Raw genomic sequence first — 17,903 nt, forward strand, 5'->3', positions numbered from 1 at the left:
ACAAACAAAGTTTTTTAGAAATGTAAAAAGCTAGGTAAAAACTAAGACAAAAATTGTTTAAAAGAAAAATTTAGCAATAAAAATTTCAATTGAACTTTTTCACCTAGCAAGGGTCTGTCTAGGTTTTTCTGAGAGGTACCTATTTTATGAAAATTTAGACATAATTTGTGAAAAATTAAAAACTACATTAAAAAATCAACACAAAAATATGGATTTATCGTTTCTTAAGGAATACAAAAATAAAATTATAAAAAAAAGTATTTTGTGAAACTACTGTTTTTTCTAAAGTTTAATTTGTGAAGGTACCGCTAAACGGTAGTAAATTTGGCCTTGACAGACCCCTGCCTAGGCATATTTTTAGAATACAATGACTATAAAAGAATTAAAAAAGTTTTAAACAGCAATGTAAATTTAAATAAAAGCTTGAATAAAAATAATTCTAAAGATAATTTAATATTGAAAATTACTGCAATTATTTTCCATATCGTTTTAGCTGATAAATTTCAAAAACTGTTTCAAAAATAAGAAGAAAAATTTCCAGTAAATGTTCAACGGTGTTTTTTTTCTCTTTTTTTTTTAAAGATATCATGTTGCAAAATAAATAGTCAAAAAACTATTTTGTCCATGTGAGATTTTCTCTTGCAATAGCTTGTTAAGATGATACTTCCACGACATTTTGGTTGAAGAACCATCTGCTATAGACTCTTGTAAAATTTACCCTATATTTATCAAGCGTGTAAGAAAATGCCACTACTCTACTTTTTTAAAAATGCAACAACTAATAGTTTTTATACTTTATAAGACAATAGTAGGTAAGTAGATAAGACAGCTCAAATTAATAACAATATGATAGGACTGTTTCACACATAAAACTTGTCTCGTCTCATTTGCTAATAAAATTGCCATCTCGTACTGAGTAGGCAAAACAGTAAGAAAAATGCCCGTATCATGATCTGCCGGTGAATAATCACTATATCTTCTAAGCAACTTCCACGCAGCAACTAGGAGGAACTAAAAAAAATTAACTAACGGATATCAACTTGAAGAGTATAACTCGTAGCTACCTTTCTCACACCTTTACATATTCTTTTAAAAAGTTAGCAGTTAGAAATCTATTTGGTGCCTGGACAATAGCAGTTGGCATAACTGCTCACAATACAGAAGTAACCCTAATAGAGAATTAAAATTTTAATGAGTATTTCTATGTTGTTACCTATGGCTAAATATTTATAAACTTCCAGTGGTCCACGAAAAATTAAGAAAATATCTCAGAATGGGAGTAACTCAGAGAATATAAGTTGAAGCAACCCTCAGGAAAACTTCTACATACTTCTTTTTAAATTTTTGCAAAGTACAAAATCTTTTTTTTTTTTTTTTGTTTCAACATTTTTAGTTGGCACAATCTAGTTCAAATAGGGAAACATCCCCTTTTATTTGATTCATAAAATCTGGGGAGATCTCTATAAAATGAACAATGGCAGAATAATCAGCACGTCTTGGCAACTTCTGGTATCGGAGAAACTGAAAGAAAGTAAAAAAATCACAGAAAGGGACGGACTCGAAAGATATAACTCGTAATCATTTGGCAAACAATCATGTTTTTTTTAAAAAAAATTTTAAGTTTATATCTTTTTGGTAGCTTGGCTATTGTAGTTAGTGTGACAGATTAATATACGGAAATATCCCCTAAAATTAGTGAAACAGAAAAATTTGCATTATAAATCTAGCTTAAATTCTTTTCTACTCCGGAAAATTTGTTTATCATCACCTGTGGTAGAATAATCAACAGGTCTTGGTAACTTCCAGTGACTATCATCACACTGAAAACAAAACATGGGAAGAAATTCAAAAGGGTACATCTTGTAGCCACTACCCCCTGGCAAACCTCTACAAGTTTTCTTTTATAAATGTATGCAAGTTTGAAATCCACAATAGTAGGCGCAGCAAATCACAGAAGGAAAATATCCCCTCTACTCATATTTTGGTGTGTAAAGTCAACCATGATTAATAACATTTAAGTATTATCTTCAGAATAATGCTTATAATTGTTACTTTTTGTTAATTGTTATTTATTATAGCAACAAAATTTGTCAGGTGAATAAAATAATGCAGCATTAATTTAATAATTTTGATAATTAAAGCTTTAAAATAGAATTTTTTTTTTACATAAGATCGCAACTAGTTTAACTCAGCATTTTAGATTAATATTCCTTGATTAAGCTTAGGTGCCATCAGAAAACTTTCCAAAAATTCATGATTTTATTAAAAATATCTTAACTGCATAACAATCGTATATAACGGGTCTGTATTTCGTTTCTTTACATTTTATGCACAGGAAATGAGATTCAACAAATTCTCTTGCTTTTTTCCCAAATCGTTACGTTTTGTCATAGTTTGTTAAACTTCGCAAATGATAGGCTTAGAATATTTGTGTTTATTTCAAGTAGAATTAACTACAATAATTATTTACTCTTTTTGATAGTGAAGCATTATAATGAATTAACAGTCTAAATAGTAATAATTAAAGTAAGGAATAAAAGAACTTACCATTGAATTCGGCGTATATAAACACACGCGTGCAAAACTGTAAATAAATGCAAGTAGTGTCGTCTAGTGTAGGGGTAGCAATCCTTGTGTAGAACTTGTTTCCACGGAAAAGGAGTGAAAAGTTGAAACTCAGTATCGTTTAATCCACTTGTAAAACAAAAACTCAAATAACTGAAAGCAATGTGGAGAGTTACTTTGAATCTATACTGTGAATCAATTTTTTTCTCTATTTTTGATTTTTCTTCTTATTTTTCTTATTATTATTCTAATTAAACCTGGAATAAAATGTTACATTGTAGAATAACTTTCATATAATATTTTTAAAAAAGTTAAATAAAACTGTCAAGCCTTTTTTAAAAAATTATTACTATTTTACCTCATGACTTAAAGAAAAATGGAATTATATTGTTATGTAATGTTATTTTCATTACAGAGATATAACAGTATTTTATTTTAACTAGTATAATATTATTTGAATAGCTTGTACATAAAAAAACTCGATTTTAATGCTTTTTATAATTTTTATGAATTCATAAAAATTGCTGTTTTATGCTCTGGAAATGTAAAATTATTATTAACAATAATTTATTATTAAAAGATAAACATGAATAAATATTATAAATTAAGATCACTGATTCGGAAGACAGACAAGATTATTTAAAATACGTGATTATTTATTTTAAAACTTTACACTTTTTTGCTTCCTCTAACCAGGAACTTCATTTCCAATCGTTAGGAATTAGAGGATCGTACTATAGTAATTTAACTAAATGAGCCATTAATTATGTTATATTTTAAAACTGTAAAACTAACAATATACATTGATTTTTTTGTGCATCATATAGGCTGATCAATGAATCATAAATTGTAGGATATCCATTTAATCCGAAATGAGAGTAAGAAAGATATTGTAGAATACATTTTACGTTAGGTCTTCCATCAAATCAAAAAGATTTAATCTAACTACATCCACCAATGTAAAAGTTTTATCGATTAACATAATATGGGATCAACATGTACATTTATTTATCTCTGGTTAATTTTAATTATTATATCATGATTACATGTTATTTCTCAAATTTCGTGCTTATTTTTTGTTTTTCTGGTCTGCGTGGGTGAAGATTTTACATACATTAATTGGCATGCATAAAGGCATGGTCTCATGATTTAGGTATCATTTTTAGTTGTTGGTGATGACCGTGTTAAAAATAATAGTTTGAAAAAATTCATAAAATATTTATTACATAAAAAAAATACACATTTAAATAAAAAGCACATTTTAAATCACGATTTCATTTGGAGAAAAGAAAAAAAAAGAGGTAATATAATGGATTTGAAAACTTGATTATAACAATAAGGGTAAAAGAGGGTGTCAGGTTGTTAACATTTCCAGTGGATCAAGTTATTTTCATATAATATATTAAAAATTTTATATTTAATTTTAGCTGGAAGGATCCATTTTCGTTAAGCGTTCCGTTTCTCTCTTCAGTCCTTTAGATAAATAAAAAAAAAAGTAAATTCTTATGAATCTGTTTTTTCGCTTGCTGATATTTCTCTTCATTTTAAAAGCAATGTATGTATATATTAAAACGATTTTGTTGAAATTGTATTCCCAGATAACACAGTGTAAACAGATAATGTGTCAACGAATTAATGAAGGTAGGAGTTTTAGTTATGTCGCACTAGAGCTGTACATTAGGCTTATCATCCATTTAGACTTAAATCTGAAGGGGTAGGAAATTTTCTCCAGATCCCTGTACATTTGGCACAGCAATGTGATCGACCACAGGCCTCTCGATTCCACAGATTTTAATAGCACATATATCGCATGTACTCGGTGGTGTCGAGGATCGAGCACCGCCCCCGTCAAGGACTAGAATGGCCCTTAAAACCCCTATTAACCGAGAACTAAGCTTAAATGGAAAAATCTTGGTCAAAAAACAAAGAAAAAAATTTGTTGCACTAATGTCAAAATATGAAAAAGCAAATATTTAATTTCTCTCTTCTTTTCTCTTTCTTGTTGTTGTCGTTGTTGTTAATTTACGTCGCACTAGAGCTGCACAATGGGTTATTGGCGACGGTATGGGAAACATCCCGGAGGATGATCCGAAGACATACCATCACAATTCTGATCCTCTGCGGAGGGGATGGCACCCCCGCTTCGGTAGCCCGACGACATGCGCGCGAAGTCGAGCACTTTACGGTAGCACAGTTTAACGAGGACCAATACCGCACACCCTCGGTCCCTACGCAGACTGATCCAAGTGGCACTTGCACACTGACCGCCGCAGCCAGTGATGTTTGACTTCGGTGATCTGCTGGGAACCGTGTCTTAACGATCAGTCCACTGCGGGACCTTTTTTTTTCTTCCTCAAATGTGTTTTTTTTTTTTTTTTTTTTTTTTTTTCAGGGTCTATGTATTACTATTGCAAAATTTAGGTCTTAACTTCAATTTTTGAGGAACTTTCTCTTTTCCTTACTTAAATCCTTTTCTTTTTTATTTATATGATCTAAATAATTAAAAACAATTTATTTAACTTCATTAACTATTTAAATCCTTCCAAGCATTGTGTCCCCAGGAAAATTTTACTAAAATTCCCTGTTATGTAATATTATTGCCAGATATGATTAAAAAAAAACAAAATTAAAAAAAAAACAGACTATTTAATGCAAGAAAGCCTAAAACTGACAGTTCGGAAGAAAAAAAACCGAACTCTCTAACTATTTTTAAAAGTACTTCAATTTCACATACACAAAAACTCACTCATAAATAATATTTTGCAAAGAAATAAAGAATTATCATTACTTGCTCTTATAAAAAAAATTTTTTTTCTGACATTACAACAAAACTTACAATTATTATTTATATTTTATGCTATTTTATATTATTTTTTTATATTTAATAAATTTATATTATTTTTTACTATATATGATTTTCATAAATAATTTACTTACTGCAATTGAGATTTTATAATTAAACAATTTCCAGATTATAAAATTCAAGATTCAAAGCAAAATTTAATAAATTTGTAAAAACGTTGTTGTGTGTAAAAACGTCTTTTAATAACAACCAATATTTTAAAACTTCCCCCACTAAATTTTATTACGAAAACTAATTAGGAGAATTATCTTTTTACCTGTCTTTTGATATGTATATTCTTTTCATTAATAAATATTATATACATTAAAGAATCAAGATTGATAAATTTTTCAAAATACTTTAATTCTATTTTTACAATTTATGAAGTTTCTGGAAAGAAAAAAAAATTAAATCAGTATTTTAAAATAAAGTAAATGCCTCTTTCATGCAGTAAGAACATGGAATTTAAAAGTAGACTCATTTCTTAGCAATTATTTTGAAAAAACTTATATACGGTAAGCGATTATTGCAAAGTAAGAAATTAATAAATAAATGTTAACAAAATTAACCAAAAATAATCGTTTCTATTTCATGTTGATTGAAGTAGAAAATAATAATTATAATATTAAAATTATTTTTCATAAACTAGTATGGTGAGCGATAATTGAAATATAAAAAAAATTAGTGAATCAATTTTTACATAATAACAGAAAAATAAATTTTTTAAATTAAGATCTTTGAATAATAATATTTATTAGTATTCGCACATTAACACCCCACTCTAGAGTAGGCTCGAACCTAGGACACCGTACCCTTGAGGCGAACGCTGTAACCACTACACCACGACTCCTTTTCTTGACAGAGATAATTTAAATTTAAGTATAATGTGTTTCTACGGTATGTTCGTTGCATGTCAAGTTGTAGAAAATGTTTACTTTATTCAGTATTTTGGAAAATTTCTTCATCATAGTTTAGTTATATAAGAATTAAAACTCATATTTCCCTTGTCAGTTACTGATAATGAGTCGACTCAATATTATCAACAAGCAAATATTTATAACCAGTTTAATGAAACAAAAATAATTATTAGTATTAAAAATTAAATATGAATTGTGATGAAAATCTGCTATGTTCAGTTTATTCGAATTCAAGAGAGACGTAAAAGATTATCTTTCTTGGGCTCTCACAGGTTCATCCTTTTTGTTTGAAACATTTTTACAATTAAATTTACGTTTATAATCCCAAAAAATTTACGTAAATATAACTATGCAACAAAACGTCAATTTTTCGCTAATAAAACGTTTTTAAAAAACGGTCAAAAAATGGATAAAATGTACACGTTAAAATAACGTATTTTAAGTACGTATTTTTAACGAAATATTTAAAGGGAAAATTGATAACGTTAAAATAACGTAATTTTAACGTATACGTTTTAACGAATGAAGAAATGGTGAAAATCATTACGTGAAATTAACGTAATTTTAACGTATACGTTTTAACGAATGAAGAAATGGTGAAAATCATTACGTGAAATTAACGTAATTTTAACGTATACGTTTTAACGAATGAAGAAATGGTGAAAATCATCACGTGAAATTAACGTAATTTTAACGTATACGTTTTAACGAATGAAGAAATGGTGAAAATCATCACGTGAAATTAACGTAATTTTAACGTAAGACCAAAACCTTATAACGGACAAACGGATTTTTAACGTTTATTTGCCCTTTCATGCTGCATGGGAATAATTTTAACAAATAAGGGTGTAAAAATAAACTCGATCAAAATACTCCGAAAGTATACCCTAAAATATATGTAGAATAAACTTTGGCATCGATTAACAAAAAATACCTTTTCAAAACTTATTTTAATATCGAGTGAAATAATTTAATATGTTGTGTAACTAAATGGATAATCCCAAGAAACTGAATCGAAAATATAAAAACTTCCTTGATTTAAAAAAATAATCGATGATAATAAAAGTTGACATGTTTTGAGCGTCCAATAATGAAAGTCACAAGTTATTGAAGCCTGAAAAGTCTTGAGAATTGGCGATTATATTTGAACACTCGAAGCATGTCGACTTTTACTTCCATTTTCACATGTCTTGCAACCAGTTGAGTTTTTATCGTCAATTATACTGTTTTACATTTGGGTCTTGATCATTATTTTGATAAGGATTTTACACTCGTTAAAGTAAACATATGCATTTTAATATTTTAACAGGACTCGTGTGGTCTTTAAAAATGTAAGAGCATCAATATTGTAAAAGTTATATTTAACTTAAAATTTAAAATTTTGAGACAGAATATTTTGAGTTAATGAAATTAAACATTTTATCTCTTAAGTTTTTGGGCCCCTTTTCAGTATCTTAAGGATCTTACTAGCTCTGTTTAAAAGGAGAGTATCAAATTTATATAAGAAAACATAAATAATCATAGTAGCAGTATTTGGTGGTAAATGTAGCATATCGTAATTGAAGAATATGCTGTGCGACATTGTATGGTGAATTTGCGAACCTAAGTTTCAGAATGCATCGAAACACGAGGATGCTATTTGCTAATCATGTTTATTCAAAGAAAACCATGTAACCTAAATATCTAGCAGAATGAAGCGATTTTATAATAACGAATCGTACAATATGCAACATATTATTTCAATATCTTATTCTTAAACATAACATATTTCAATGTCTTAAAAATGCCACTAAACGTTCAGCAATTCCTTGAATTATAGAAAAAAGAAATATCGTAAATTACGGAAAACCTTGTGAATGTGCATTAGAATTACTATACAATCTACATTTTATTTTTCAAGCACTTTTTTTTTCCTTCAAACTTTCTTGCCTAGAAGACTCGATTAACCCTTTCGAGCCGACTGTCACAAATATGGGACAGCATAAAACCGTATCAACCAGGGTGAAAAGATAAAACTGGTAATCTAAGTAATTCTTTAGCAGTTTATTTGTGGGCTGGGTTATAATTGTTTGATTTATTTAATTCGTCATTACTTAGTTCAAAATAAAATTATTTAGTTATACTTTGAACGAACATTGATTATATATATGATTAAACTAACAATAATTAAATTTTAGGCAAAGTAAGTCTGTGAAATTAGCAACGCCTGCATTTAAGCTACCGTTTTTTATTTATTTACATCCTGATTCTGATTTTGTACGAATGCTTTCATGAATCTCCCGTCCCCAAGGGGTTAAAGCTGTAAAAATGACCATCCCTAAAATTATGTATATAGCTGTAATAAGTTATGTTAATTTGATTTTAGTATGAAATCCACGAATAAATTTAGCAAAAATAGCATAATCTAAACAATATCAGATAGAAAGTTCATGTATTTAAATTCCAAAAACTTAGAAAATCATAAATAATTTATAAATCGATTCAAATTTTCTTTTCAAAGGACATTAAAAAATTTTTTTTTTGCTTTTTAGACAGAAATCAGCTTAAAAATTGTCTATTGCCTAGAAACTTCGAGATATTTTCTATTAACAATGAATTAAACCTCTCTGAGCAATCACAAAACATTATTTCAATTTTTTTACAGTCATAGTATGGTTGCCTAGCAACCTAGTAAAATTAAGCATTCCTCTTTTGAATTAGTCAATGGGTCATCTTAAAATATTCATTTGAGCAGGCGACTTTTTTTGGCGGTTTTCTGAACTAAAGCCAAATACATAAGCCTTTATTGCGACCCAATTTACGATCCAATTTTTTTTAAATTTTGTCTACCCCGCCTATTTCAAGTGTCTAGATTCCAAATATGTAAAAAAATATATATGTTTATTCAGAGAAAGTACGTTTTTGTGTCTGATTTCGTATATTAATTAATAGTTAGCACTAATTAATTAGCATATTTGAGGTCACCTCCAGGAACCATTAAAATTGACACTTAGTTCGTGAAAATCCGATCTAGAACGAAAGTTATTCAGGGTGATTCGTTTTTGTTTTTGTTTTTTTGCGGACTGTACAGTTCATGCTTAGGACAGTTCACTAGCTTAATATTTTATTTCAATAATGTCATTGTCAAAAAGAAATTCAATCGGATTTTTAAAAATCTATTTTTTATGCATCTTTCATCTAACGAGAGGATAGATATGATTTTATCTTTAAAGACAAGAATTAGTCGCCTTTTATTTGCACATTTTTAATCCATTTTCCCCATTTTTGAAGTTGATTCATTGTAATCGAGAATCTTAAACTAAGAAATAAATTAACAAGTATTAATCGTATCTTCCCAAGCAGTTTTTGTGTAACTCGTGACTCTGTCTGTAATTTAAAGTTTGTAATCATTTGTCACAGCCGCAAAAAAGCCGCTGTAAGTCCTTGTCAGATAGGGGAAAGTTCTTTTTTCCTTCTGAAATTAATCTGTCTCATGGATTCCATTATTTTGATTTCTAAAAAATTGGAAGTAAAAGTAAAGATAAAAGAAGAAAAAGTTAATTTATTTTAGTTCTTATAATATATATTTTTTTAAATTTTTATTTTTCTGTAATTCAGAAGAGTTTTTGAAATACTGTATAAGTATACTTAAGGTTGAAAAGTCATTTAAACTGCTAAGTGAAGAAAATATGCTATTGAGATAGATCTATATGGTGTTTAGTAAAATAAATCATTCATTTAATTAGTTTTGTAAAATTTTATTAACCAAATAAGGAAAAATATTCAGAGTGCCTCTCGGAGCCGTGGAGGTTTAGGTGAGAGAGCGCTCCCCTCTCAATGGATTCGGGTTTGAATCCCAGCGATGGCTGTTCGATACAAATTCCACACCCGAGTCACACCGATCACAGTGCTGACGTAAAATATCCTCAGTGGTAGACCTATCATGGGTTAGAGTCTTCTTGCTGTCAGGCAACCCGTGGGACATAAGAAATACGAAAAATATGATTATGTTTTCGACGTTTTACTCATCATCGATTGCAAATGTGGGTAAGTTCCATGAAAAAGTCCTCCACAATTGTACATTTTCCCCAATACTTGATCCGGGAGTTCCCTTGTCTTCTGGATTGGGTTCAAAATTTCAAGGCTGTGGAGTTATACCAATAGTTTCAATCAAGTTCAATATCAAGTTTAACCAATATATATATATATATATATATATATATATATATATATATATATATATATATATATATATATATTGGTTAATAACCAATAATTAATTGGTTAACCAATATATATATATATATTGGTTAAACTTGAAATAAAAGTACTTCATGGACAATGCCGTGGGATACAGCTATTTACAATAAAATTCATAAAGCCAGGAGTTCTAATTCTAAATTGTCAAAATATTCTTAGATAATACAGTGTGGCTATCAAAAGTTAAATTACAAATATTTTGAGGCTCATTACAGGACTGTAATAAGGTATTTTTAAAAACCCCAAAACTGAAATCGCCAAAGATGATTATAAAACTGTTAGGTATTAGGATTATGACTGTGGCAAATCTTAATGGTTACGAATTAATAGAATAAAAACAACGTTCAATGATTGTTGCGTTGACAAATCACGTAAAGAATGATTTTCGTGTTTTTAGTCTGAGCAAAGCGAGGTTCGAAAACTAGTAATAATACTGTCTTAATTACGCATTTAGCAATAAACATTTAAATCTTCTTTCAGTTCAATGATTATTAAATTTAAAATTGTTTTATATTTTTATTTGTCAGTTTGCTTTTTTTGTTAAGTAAATGTGAGGTGTAACATTTAAATATCTCTTAAATTGTATATAAAATTACTTAGATGTTAAAAGTAAGGGTATTTTGTTGGATATAAAATAATCCTAGTTCCAACAACTTTCTAATAAATCTTTATTTCTTAATTCTTTCTATAAGATACAGCTCCATAACACCCGAAAAACTTCATTCTTGTAACACTTTCTGCTTGGCATCACAAGATAGTGTTTCATCTTATGTGAATGACTTTAAAATTAACAGAGTTTCGATTTTCGTTTCAAGCAAAAACCTAGTATTAAACTCACGCTATATTCTATTCATTGCTTTGAAATATATGGGTTGAAATAAACCAAGCATTAAGACCATTTCCGCTTTTTTGACAAACTCTCGCGTCAACAAGTAAACTAGAAATAATTTCTTTTGCAAGGACGCAGTATTATGTCATAGTATAAGAAAGCGAATATATTCCACCTTTTTAATAGAAAAGCATATTTGTCTAGTAGAAACAAGTTAGTATTTACTCAGGTGTGATATAAGTAAGAAAATACTTCTAACATGGCATGTAAGACAAATGTCTTTTTACAAGAATTTGCATTCTCATTTAGACGCAAAATGAAATTATATTGTTTGTGAAAAAAGAATATGTGCTTTACTTGTGATTTATTAATCCAATTTATGCCTAGTAACCAATAAATTACTCCTGAAAATTTACTATAAGAAATACCGTCATGTAAGGTGCCAGTACTATATATTACTTATCACACGACCCGTTATGCATGTCGAAAAACTTTATTTTTAAACACCCTGTATTTTTATTATGCACAGTAATAAATAGATTGATGTATTTTATTTTAACTATCCATATTACTATATCGCTGTCGTGCCACAGGTCCCTGGTTCGATCCTGGGGCCGGGCAAGGTTGACTCAGCCTTTCATCCCTTCAGTGGGTCGATAAATGAGTACCAAGCATGCTTGGGAACTAAACACTGGGGGTTCCGCGTTCGACTGACCACCTGACCGGAACATCTGCTCCTGCACACCAGAGCCCAAGGTCAAGAAAACTGAGATGGGCACAGTAGGCCTTGGCCCTCTATGGGCTGTCACGCCACTGAGTTTAGTTTAGATTACCATATACAAAAAATTTTATTTAATAAAATTATCAATAGGGATTGGTTTTAATTTATTTAAAATTATGGTCTCAAATATAAAAGTATTGCTTTACTCCGTTGCGAGTTAAGAAATAAACATTATCCCTATGCAGAATGCCTGTTTGTATCCAAGTGCACGCAAATTGAGTGCCAAGTTCCCAGCACAAACGTTTATCAAGATCGTCAGCTCTTAAAATGACGTTGGACACCTATTTTTTTCTCTTTTTTTGCTTGCTTTCTTAAATTGTGTAAAATGAGGGGAAAAAACTTAATGAATAAAAAATATTGTTTTGTTTTCCGTAAAATTAAGAGTGTTGCATTATAATTAAATAATTCCTTCTGTTCGCATTTAAAGAAAATGACGTAAGAATAATAAATATTGCTTCTTGTAGTCGATTTTCTTCCAGAACGAAACAAAAGTAAAAATTCTTTTTCTCTCATTTGATTTGTTAAGGACATGTTAGCATAAAATGCACGCTTTTTTAGCTATCCAATGATCTTGCAACGTCGTATAGTTGTTTCTTTTTCAAGTACGAATGTTCTCCTTATTTATCGAAATATGTCGCCAAGTCTAGGATTCGAGTAAGACTACCAAACTATAACCTGTCTATAACCTGATTCTATGTCATAAATTGTAGAAGATAGCAAAAATTAAATTTCTGTCTAACTTTTAAAAGTATTTTTTTATTTGAAAACATAGTTGTATATTTTGATAATGAAATTAATCGGAACTATATTCAGTCGCGGATGATTACTGAAATCTTATACAGCGATGGTCTTTTCTTAGCTTGCGCCAGTGGTTGCTGCAGTTAGATTCAAAGAAGACCAGATAATGCAATGAAAAAATTATAATCTAATATTAAGAACACTTTAAAAATAATATTATTTTCGGTCAAAAATTTTTTATATGCTCCAAACTCGCACCGATGACTCTGCACATGTGTCTTGCATTGAATGCAGTTATAAATCTTACAGTTTGTTGATTTATATTAATAAAAATATTAACCAATGCAATTACTTTTCCTTGCTCTCTTACACCAAAAATTAACTTTTGTAAGTCTGAGACAATTTTTCTTTACTTTTTAAATTACAAACTATCATTTTTTACCTTTTTGATAAATTAAAGTAAATTAGTGGATTTTTGTTTCTCTAACACAGTGTTACGATAGTTTGGAATGTTTAGAAAATTTTTTGCTGAAACGTTATTTTGCTTTTTGTATCAGTTCGAACAGAATAATTATTTGCCTTTATAAAAAACGAATTTTTTCCTAATTAAAATGCAGTCCAGATTATTGCTCATCCACATAAATTTTAATTAATACTACATTAATATTTTTAAAAAAATATTTTATTATTTTATTTAAAAAATATTTAGACTGGATTGTTTAAAATAAATTGTACGCTGTTTCTTAAAGCCAAAAGTATTAAGTATTGGATATACCTTCATAAAAATTTATGATTCTGATTTTGAATACATTAGTCAACAGTTGTTTTTACGGTCATGATTAAAAGTGTATCTTATCTATAATTTTAAACAAAAGTTTGTTTGTTTTTCATTAAAGCGTTGAAAATTCTTTAACGGATCTCTCTCTAAGTGGATTGTAAACCAAAAAAAATTGGAAACCTACTGTTTAGAAGGATATAAATAAGGTTTTAGATAATTAATTTTACTGAAAGTTTCGAAATTTCTTATTTCTTTCATTTATTGCTTATTTAGTTAAAATTGGTGAGCATTGTTCTTTAAAATCAGTGCAAGTAGTAAAATTCATTTATACATATCGTTCTTCCACTTTCCCCAATCATTAAAAAAGTAGACTGCGATATACTTTGTACACTGGAAGCTGTTTTAGGATTACAATAGTCTAATTATTATCGTGAGGTATGTGGTTACATAAGTTCAACTTTTAGAATTACAATTGTTTTGATTAAAGGAAATGGCATTTTCTAGTTTATAAATTTTTTCTAGCTCTAATAGTTTTCTAGTTTTTTGAATAGATTTTACAATTTTATTCCTTTTATTCTCATTAGTGTCTTTAAGTTGAATTTATGAGGCATGTACTTTAAATTTGAGAATATGACATATAAAATAAAGCAATTATTCTTCACGAATTAGAAGAATTTCACTGCAATTTTTCCTTCATTATAATTAGTATGATTATTAATGTGTATCTGTATTTCGATCAATTTTATTGATGATTGTTTGCATAATTACTGATAAAATTGAAATAACACATACTTAAAATAGATAAAATTATGATAAATGTTGATCACCATTATCATTAAAGAGAAAACTTTTTCACCAATGCAGCTAACTTAAAAACTAGGTAGATCAATTAATTTTGGCCGAACACAATATTTATACAATTAATTCTTATTTTATAATAAATAACAATATTTTAAATGTTTTTTACAAAAAAAAATTATACTGCACCACTTCTTTTTAGTTAAAATTGTAAACAAGCTACTTAATTGCAACTTTGCTATCATATTAAAGTGTAATTTGTAAGAATATTAACATCTTTTCAGAGAAAGCTAAATATAAAAACACCAATTATAAAATAAGTTGTTCCTGATATTGTTAGATATATTTTTTGTCAGATATATATTTTTTGCTTTTTTTCTTTAGTTTAAAAATGTTACTACTGCCTAAAAATGTTACTACTTTTTATTTCGTTCAATTAGTGCAAAAAAGTAGACAAGTTATTCGGACAAAATTTATTTTAACATATCGTTAAAAAAATTAAAAAATTAAAAAAACATACAACATTTTATTTAGAACAGGAGCATTTTTTTAAAAATTGATTTTGTTTGCTAGTTTTTCATTGATTTAATTTTTTAAATAAATTATAATTGATATTTAATTTTTTCGTATTGTACTATGTCATAAGTATATAAAATACTTTAAATCTTAGCTGAAGTTCTTATATAATTTCAAAAATATATATATCTAACATAACCATTAGGCTTAAATTAAATTTTTTTTAAATTTTATTTTAAGTAAAATTATACACTTCATAATACTTTATACTTAGAAATAATACTTTATATTCACTTAATAAAATTATTCACTTTTTAAATTAAAATAACTTTATTTCAGGGTTCGAAATTTTTACTCGCCAGTTCCGTCTTTCGTAACAAAATATTTAAGACTGGCAAATAAGTTTGACCTTTTACACAAAATTGAAACTAATTAAACTTTACCAACAATTGAGTTGAGCATGAAAGTGTTTTAATGTCAAACAACGTCATTTTTCATATTTAAAAAAATGCTGAATTACTCACATTTCATTTATGAAACCATTAGTTTTAGAAACATTGAAACCTGTAACCTGTATTTTGATTTTATATAATTATTATTTCAACAAATTTTTTTTAGTTTTTAATTTTCAACATTCATTTGAGACCAAAGAGTTTTTCATATTTCTTTTGTTAAAAATTTTTGAAGTTTTTCCTGAATGCTACATAGTGGTTTGATCTGTCTAGTATCTTTAGAACGGACATTTATAAGGAAATTTCTCTTCCTATGAGAAACCATTGCTTTTGCATAAGAGGTATACTTGTATTTTATAATTAGGTATAGTGGTTAAAATTTGAGTTTAGCAATATTGGAGTTTCATAGTTATTTAGAAAAATTGGGTAAAGTGTGAGACTTAGCATAAATTGAAGTTTCATAGTTATTTATGCAAGATGGAGTAAAGTGGTCTTAGGCTTAGTAAATTTTAGAGTACCATTAATATTTAAGTTCCATTTTCGAAATAGATATAACTTATGCATTGATTCATGTTTGTTTAATATTAAAGTTAATAAACTGCATTTTTATGTGCATGAAATAAACAAAATTCAACAATTCAATAACGTAGTTGGAAAACACATTTAGACGATCTTTGTCATTAAAACAAACACAAACAATCATAAAAACTTTGTCAGGCCATTGATAAAAATACATTTTTCTGCAAAAAATTTGAAAAAACTACCTAGTTTTGTAAAATTGTGAAGAAAAATTTTTTTGTGTGGTTTTTGTTAAAAATTTGCTCAGCTTTTTGGTTGCAGGCCCTGTTTTTGTGAAAAATGTATCAATAATTTTCTGAATCTAAAATTAGTGCTGATTCGAGCCTTTTTTTTCTCAGCCAGCCTGCTTTTCATGACGTCTGGGGTCTCATCTCGTTATCAACAAACCTTAGACTCATAAGAACTTCAGAAAGTGCACGTTTTAACATATCATCTCTTCTCAAAGTAGAATTACCTCCGATTGGCAGTTTTTGCTTCCGAAAACGAACACTATATACAATTTTTCTTTTAATGTTTTTTTTTAAATGTGACTCCTGACCCTATGCCATATCTATAGCTCAAAAAAAAGATTTTCCAAAATAATGATTTGTTAAAAAGCGTTTTTCAAACTTGAATGCTGTAGAATGTGATGTAAAATTATTACAAATGAAATTTGAAAATATTTCATGAATTTCCATCATTACAATCCAATAAAATAAAAAAACGCTATTTATTTCACTTAAAATAGCCTAAACAATTTAAATTCTATCCCAGGGAAATAAAGTTTTTTTTATTGAGATTATTAATACAAAAAATAGATTTCTATTCCAAAAATATCAAATGTTCTTCACGTTAAGCCCTCAAAAGCTATCCTTAAAACTGTTTCTCATAGGGAGTTTAATATTTGGCGGAGAGAGAAAAGACATATCTTTATAGCAAAATGGGTAATTTCTTAGGTGTTAAATCAGTGAACCATATTCCTCACTTCAAACCTTTGAAAGCTGCATTTCATCGTGGAATCATGTTTCGATACGCCTAACTTATATTTACTTATAGAAATTCAATTTAGAACGAGAATTCAAGCAGAAATTTTTAAAACTCAAATATCGTCGCCGTATTCCAGTCGTTTGAATAGTTGAATATTTTTGGGATTGGAATCTGTAGTGATGTTTTGACAAAATAGTCTTTTAAGCGAGTCATATCAATACCATTGAACACTTTAAGTCGCCAAATCGAAATGATGCTACGGTGAATTAAACATAAGTGATGGAATAAAAATTACATCGAGCGAAAAGGCATGCCTAAGAGCGTGAAAACTAAACGAAGTTTCGCTCAGTTTTCGCTTGATTTGTTGCTATTGATACAATGCGTTACATGAAAGGTTTATTTGATTAGCACAGTAATTACTTTCAATGTAAGTCATTTACGCAGTTTAGATTTTTCAACTGAATGTAGTTCTTTAACTGTTTGAAACTACTATTAATATAAGGTATAAATTAAGTAAATAGTCTCTGACTATGATGCCATAAAGAGAAACCATTAGGAAAATGAGGCCTGCAGAATACTTACAACATTGCTATAACGTACTTCTTTCTCTATTGACGGGATTTTCATTTTGCATGAAGTGGTACTAATTTTAACATTTGACCATTTTATTTTTGATTGTATAAATTTGATTTACTAGGATTTTTACTACCACTATAAATAAACCATTTAAACAATTACATAAGACTTGATAATTGTAGATTAAACCCGTTGAATGCTAAGAAAATTAGAAAAATTTTGTAAACCTATAACTATACCTATAAAATATATCTACACCCATACCTATATAATATAATAATACCTATATAACTAACCATAAAATAAACTTAAATTATCATTTTGCTA

At 28.2% G+C, this 17,903-nt stretch overlaps 1 protein-coding gene and 1 long non-coding RNA gene across 5 annotated transcripts in view; one reads left to right on the forward strand and one right to left on the reverse strand.

Moving 5' to 3' along the window:
* The window catches only part of LOC107453971 (TGF-beta receptor type-1), a 755,412-nt gene that overhangs the window by 161,018 nt on the left and 576,491 nt on the right, over positions 1 to 17,903 (forward strand). The gene's annotated exons all lie outside the window — the stretch shown is intronic.
* Positions 1,356 to 2,742, reverse strand: LOC147814141 (uncharacterized). The gene is made up of 2 exons (XR_015432683.1): positions 2,548 to 2,742; positions 1,356 to 1,521 (listed from the first exon to the last, which is right to left on the reverse strand). It is a non-coding gene; the product is annotated as an uncharacterized LOC147814141 (long non-coding RNA).

Source organism: Parasteatoda tepidariorum, chromosome 3 (assembly GCF_982258835.1).
Source record: "Parasteatoda tepidariorum strain Cologne lab strain chromosome 3, Ptep-v5.0, whole genome shotgun sequence".
In the NCBI taxonomy this organism is placed as follows: domain Eukaryota; kingdom Metazoa; phylum Arthropoda; class Arachnida; order Araneae; family Theridiidae; genus Parasteatoda; species Parasteatoda tepidariorum.